Raw genomic sequence first — 5692 nt, forward strand, 5'->3', positions numbered from 1 at the left:
TTATATTTAATAATTAGTCGGATTTTATATAATATTAGTATTACTACTATTAATTTATTATTATATTAATTTAGTGTACAGACGAGACGGAAAAACAAAGCGGAATAAAGGAAGGCAAATCGTGATGCAAGCAAGGCGAGACAGAATTTGAGAAGAAATAAAATATGGCATGAATGGAGTCAGCCTTTGACTTTGTCAAAGTCAGCTCTTGACTTCACAAACCCAATCCCACATACCAACAATACACCATCATCAACAATTCACCTGCCATCGTTCTCCACTCACCAAAATCGTCCTTCATACCTTCATCACCAGTGTTGCCCAGATTCGAGCCCGAAAACCTGACTCCATTGCCGTCCTCCACCTTCGTTCAACCCTTCATCTCCATCATCAGTCATCACCATCCTCTACAAATCCCGACTCGAATCAAAACCCGCGCCATTTCCACTCCCCTGCTCACCTTTGTCCTTCCTTCTCCTCTATCATCAACAACCCGCAACTTCCTCTCGAATCAAACCCGAACCCACAAAGAACCAACTCGTTCATTCATTTATCATCATCAATCATTCCACCATTAACCACTTACATCACCATTAATAACCACCTTCAACCTCCATCGTCCTTCACCATCAACCCGCAACAACCTGAACTCCATCCTCCGTCAATCCATAATCAATCATCACCATTAATCAACAACAAAGAACCCCACCATCTCCAATGCATAATCGATTCGAACTCGGGATTGAAACCGAGCTTTTATGAAGCTTTGTGCTCCATGCCGGTGCCCGGCAATCGACATCCCTACCGGCAGGAACACACCCATTTATTCTCTTTTTGTGAAGGTCTCGCTGCCGGTATAGGGACCGGCGAAACTGTCTAGCCGCACAACACACCAATTCAACTACCTCGCATCACTTTTGTGCTCCATGCCGGTGCCCCGGCTGCCGACAGGCCGGCATAACGCACACCCATCCTTTTTCTGCTCTTTCTTCAATGGCCTCGCTGCCGGCATCAAGCCCGGCCGCCGGTGGACCGGCAGAGCACCTCTGCTGCGTTTTAATCGTGTTTCCCTTCCCTTTTTCCTTTTTCTTTTGTTTTTCAATTGATTTGTCTTGGGTGAAAATTTGTGTCGTGGGATTATTATGATTATTATTATTATTAGTAGTAGTAGTAGTAGAATTAGTATTAGATTATTATGATATAATTAGTTCAATTAAACTTGTAATTAGAGGATCTATATAAGGCTCCTCTAGCATTACATTACACATGACTAGACTAGAAATTAGATTGGAAAATTACTCTCTCTTACTCTCTCAATATTGTAGAACCCTAAATATTTCCCTCTCAATATTTCTTCAATAAAATTTGTAATCATTCCTTAATTAGTTTAATCAATCTCTTGTTCTTCATTCCATCAATTCAAAGTTCACATGTTATTGGTATAATTCTTTACTCTTATTTATCTCTTTAATTTCATTTGTTTACATTTTGCTTTTCTCTTAATTCTTGTTTAATTGTTCATGTTAGATTTCTTGTTGTTTAATTGATGTTATTCTCTTTCTTGTTCATCTTTTCTTTGTTTTCCATTGTTGTTGCTCTCAAAGATTGAATCTTTGAATTTCTCATGTTAAAGATTGAGTCTTTGAGTTTTTTTTGAGTTAAAGTTTGTGTCTTTAGCTTAATCTTCATTGTCTCTTGAATTAAATTGTCTTTCCTTATAATTTAAGTTGGATTGTTGCATGATTAGTAATAGAATTTGTACTTCCATCATGATTATGCATAAAGTTTCCATCTTTGTTGTTTCTCTTGCAATTAGGAACATGATTAGTGAGTAGTCTTTTACTAGGACTCGGTTTGACCCGACATGAATAATTTCACCAATTGATTCAAATAAAGGCTAATTGTTGGGGTAGATTGGTGAGGGTAGCCTAGAGGATTGATTGGGTTTATGGACCAATTTTGGGGATTGTCGATTTGTAACCCTTGTCCACCAACGAGAGTTGGTTAGGTTGTAAATTGGGTACCCGGAAGTTGGTCTTATCACTAACCTAGGTTGAGACCGAAAGGGAGAACCAAGGAAGGGTACCTCTAGGCTAGCGTTTGAAATCGACCTCCGAGAGGAGGAGTGGGATGACCCGGAATACGATGAGTGCTTAGTGACCTTGACCAATTACTTGACCACCTTGGAAAAATGCATGTTTTTGGGGTAGTTGGGTGTTGAGTTAGGGATTCCGACCTTCGAACCCGAGAGGGGGGTTGGTGGGTAGAGCTAGTGTCCTATTATGAGCCCGAGAGGGAGTTAGTAGGCGAATTAGAGCCATCTCCTCCTTGCTTGTCTACCCGAGTGATTAGCCTAGAGAATCGTGACGTGGAATTATGAATTGTTGTGGGCAAACCGAGTTCTAGGCCTTTTAATCATTTGATTTACAATTAAATCCTCTCTTACTCATTTATAATCTTTTGTTAATTTGCATTTTATTTTATTTAGTTTAGTTGTTTAGTTTTAAACCTCATCCAAATATTGCCGACTTAGCTAAACAAAGATTTAAAACGATTAATAATCACCCATGCTCCTTGTGGTTCGACCTCGACTACCCTACTACATTAGTTGAGTAAATTGTTTGATTGAGGGAGTGCGACAAACCCCCGCTATCAAAATGGCGCCGTTGCCGGGGAGCATTGACATGATATTAGTTGTTTTGTTCTAGTTTAGACTAGGTCTTTCTTTGTTACTAATCCCTTTGTTGAGTAAGTGGAAGGTGTTTTAGAAGAACCGTGTAATCTTGAGTTCTTTGAGAATCCATTTGGAATTCCCGAAGAACCAACAATGGCCGTGGTTCCTATGAGGGATAATTTGGCTCCGAAGAAGGTGGTGAACCCAAGTATTGTCAAGCCACCTATTCAAGCCAATAACTTTGATGTGAAGGCTACTTTGTTGCAACTAGTCCAAGGAAACCAATTCGGAGGGGGAGCCACCGAAAACCCCAATGAACATCTTAATGAATTCTTGGATAGTTGTGACATGTTCAAAGCAAATGGAGTGTCGGAGGATGCCATCCGCCTTAGACTCTTTCCTTATTCCTTGAGGGGGAGTGCTAAGGAATGGTTGAAGAGTTGTGAGCCCGATTCATTTAGAACTTGGAATGATGTCTCCAAGGCCTTCTTGAACAAGTATTTCCCACCACAAAGGACCGCAAGAATCAAAAGTGAGCTTCAAGGCTTCACCCAACATGATGATGAGACCCTTTACAAAGCATGGGAAAGGTATAAGGGACTCCAAAGGTTGTGTCCTCACCACGGGATCGGAGATGATGAGTTGATACCCAACTTTTATGAGGGGTTGAGCAATGAAATGAAAATGAACCTAGATTCCGGCTCGGGAAAGGGGGCATTAGACAAAACTGATCACAAGACGGCTAAGGAGCTTATAGAAGAGATGGCATCCCGTACTTTTCATTGGAATAATGATCGCCACAAGAGGAAAGGGAAGTCCAATGTGGAATCAACAAACAATGTGGAAGTTAAGGGATTGATAGAGGAACTCAAGCAACAAGTTGCTTTGTTGAACTCAAGCAACACCTCTAGAAACTTTTCATCAAGTAGGTCTCAAGTGTATTGTTGTGAGATTTGTGGAGATCAAGGGCATCCACCAAATGAATGTCCTTTGATGATGGGAGAGGCAAATTGTATGGAGCAAGTGAATGGAGTGTGGGAATCAATTCCGGCTAGACAATCATTCAACAACAATCAATACCATCCCGGAATGAGAGCCCACCCAAATTTTTCCCATGACTCACAAAATGCCCAAAACCCCATTTTCCAACAAAATCCACAATTTACACCAAATTTCCAAGCCCAAAAGCAAAATCCCACCTTTCAACCAAGACCACCATTTCAACAAAATTCTCAACCCTTTCCACAATCCACCCAACCCAAATCAAACATGGAGCTCATGATGGAGAAATTGATGAATTCTCAAACCCAATTCATCACTCATTCCAACCAAAAACAAGAGGAGACAACATCCTCTATCAACCAACTAAGGACGCAAATTCAAGCCTCCCAAAGAATGACGGATAATCAAATCTCTCAATTGGCTTCTCAAATAAGTCAATTTCAAGCCTCAAATGGAAAATTTCCGGGTAAAACCGCGGAGAACACAAAGACCATTAATGCTATACATTTGAGGAGTGGTAGGGAGTTAGAAGACCGGGTGTTCATAAAGAGGAAAAAGAGTCGCAAACCGGAAGTTGTGGTTGAACCACCAAAAGTGGTTAAAGATGATGTTGTAGAGGTTGTTGTAGAGACTCTCATGCTTGTTGATGAGTCCACCAAGGTTGTTGATGAACCCACCAAGGTTCTTGAGGAACCCAAGCAACAAGTCGTGAGAACATATGTGCCACCAATCCCTTTCCCTCAAAGGTTGGCAAGAGCAAAGCTTGAGCAAAAGTATGGGAAATTCATGCACATGATGAAAGGTGTGAACATCACCATGCCTTTTATTGATGCCATCAAGGAGATACCCGCATATGGAAAATTCTTGAAGGAGTTGATTTCCAACAAAAATTCATTGGGTCCAAGTACCATGGTCAATTTATCACAAGAATGTAGTGCTATCCTATTGCACAAGATGCCACCAAAGCTTGAAGATCCGGGTAGTTTTTCCATACCATGCACAATTGGGACCGTTCGTATTGAGAGAGCCTTATGTGACTTGGGGGCAAGCATTAGCCTCATGCCTCTCAATATCTTCAAGAAATTGAAGGGTTTCGAACTTTCACCTACAAGAGTATCTTTGCAACTTGCGGATAGATCGGTGAGGTATCCAATTGGCCTTGTGGAAGATGTCCCACTCAAAGTGGGTAAACTTGAATTTCCTTGTGATTTTTATGTGATGGATATCCCCGAAGATTCAAACATTCCTATCATATTAGGGCGCCCTTACCTAGCTACGGGAGGTGTCTTGATTGATGTGAAAAATGGCAAACTATCTCTTCAAGTTGGTGATGACAAGATAGAATTCTCGTTGGAAAATTCCATGAAGTCTCCTTCTATGAGTGACTCTTGTTGTAGGGTGGATGTGTTGGAGGATTGTTTGAATGAGGATAACATTGAGCCTTCACACTTGGATCCATTGGAAGTTTGTCCAACAAACAAGGAGGGAAATGGAGGTGATCTTGCGTTGAGAGTTGATGTTAAAGGACATTTGGGTGAAGATGACTCAAGAGAATATGAATTTGAAGACCAAATTAATAATGAGATTGAATCATTCTTGAACTCCCCGGATTCATTTAATCTAAGCCCTTTAGAAGATTCACCTTGGTCGGATAATTCTTCAAGTGATTGGGAAGCTCAAATTGATGCCTTGGAAGCGGCTCTCAATGGAAATAGTTCGGGTAAAGAGGAAAGTCAACAAAATTGGGATAAAAATGACAATATCATGAACCTCAATGTTGAGAAGTTGACTACTCCACCTACTACTTCCAACCAATTTCCTTACCTTGGTGACCAAGAAGAGGGTTGTACAACTAGTGAAACTTATGAGATTTCGTTCCTCGGCCTACCACCTAACTACCATTTCAAGTTTAAGGGTTCTAACTATCAAGAGGACCCAAAAAAGGGAACCAAGAAGAGTAAGAGGAACCATGGGAAGAAGCGTTGGAAGAGAACTCGGGTGCGGTTTGTTATAGTT

The 5692-nt window shown here is 40.9% G+C and overlaps 1 non-coding gene across 1 annotated transcript; it reads right to left on the reverse strand.

The window, feature by feature from the left end:
• Positions 1–3196: 3196 nt before the first annotated feature.
• Positions 3197–3303, reverse strand: LOC141644945 (small nucleolar RNA R71). The gene has a single exon (XR_012544544.1). It is a non-coding gene; the product is annotated as a small nucleolar RNA R71 (small nucleolar RNA).
• Positions 3304–5692: the final 2389 nt, after the last annotated feature.

The sequence above is a fragment of the Silene latifolia genome, chromosome 2 (assembly GCF_048544455.1).
Source record: "Silene latifolia isolate original U9 population chromosome 2, ASM4854445v1, whole genome shotgun sequence".
In the NCBI taxonomy this organism is placed as follows: Eukaryota; Viridiplantae; Streptophyta; class Magnoliopsida; order Caryophyllales; family Caryophyllaceae; genus Silene; species Silene latifolia.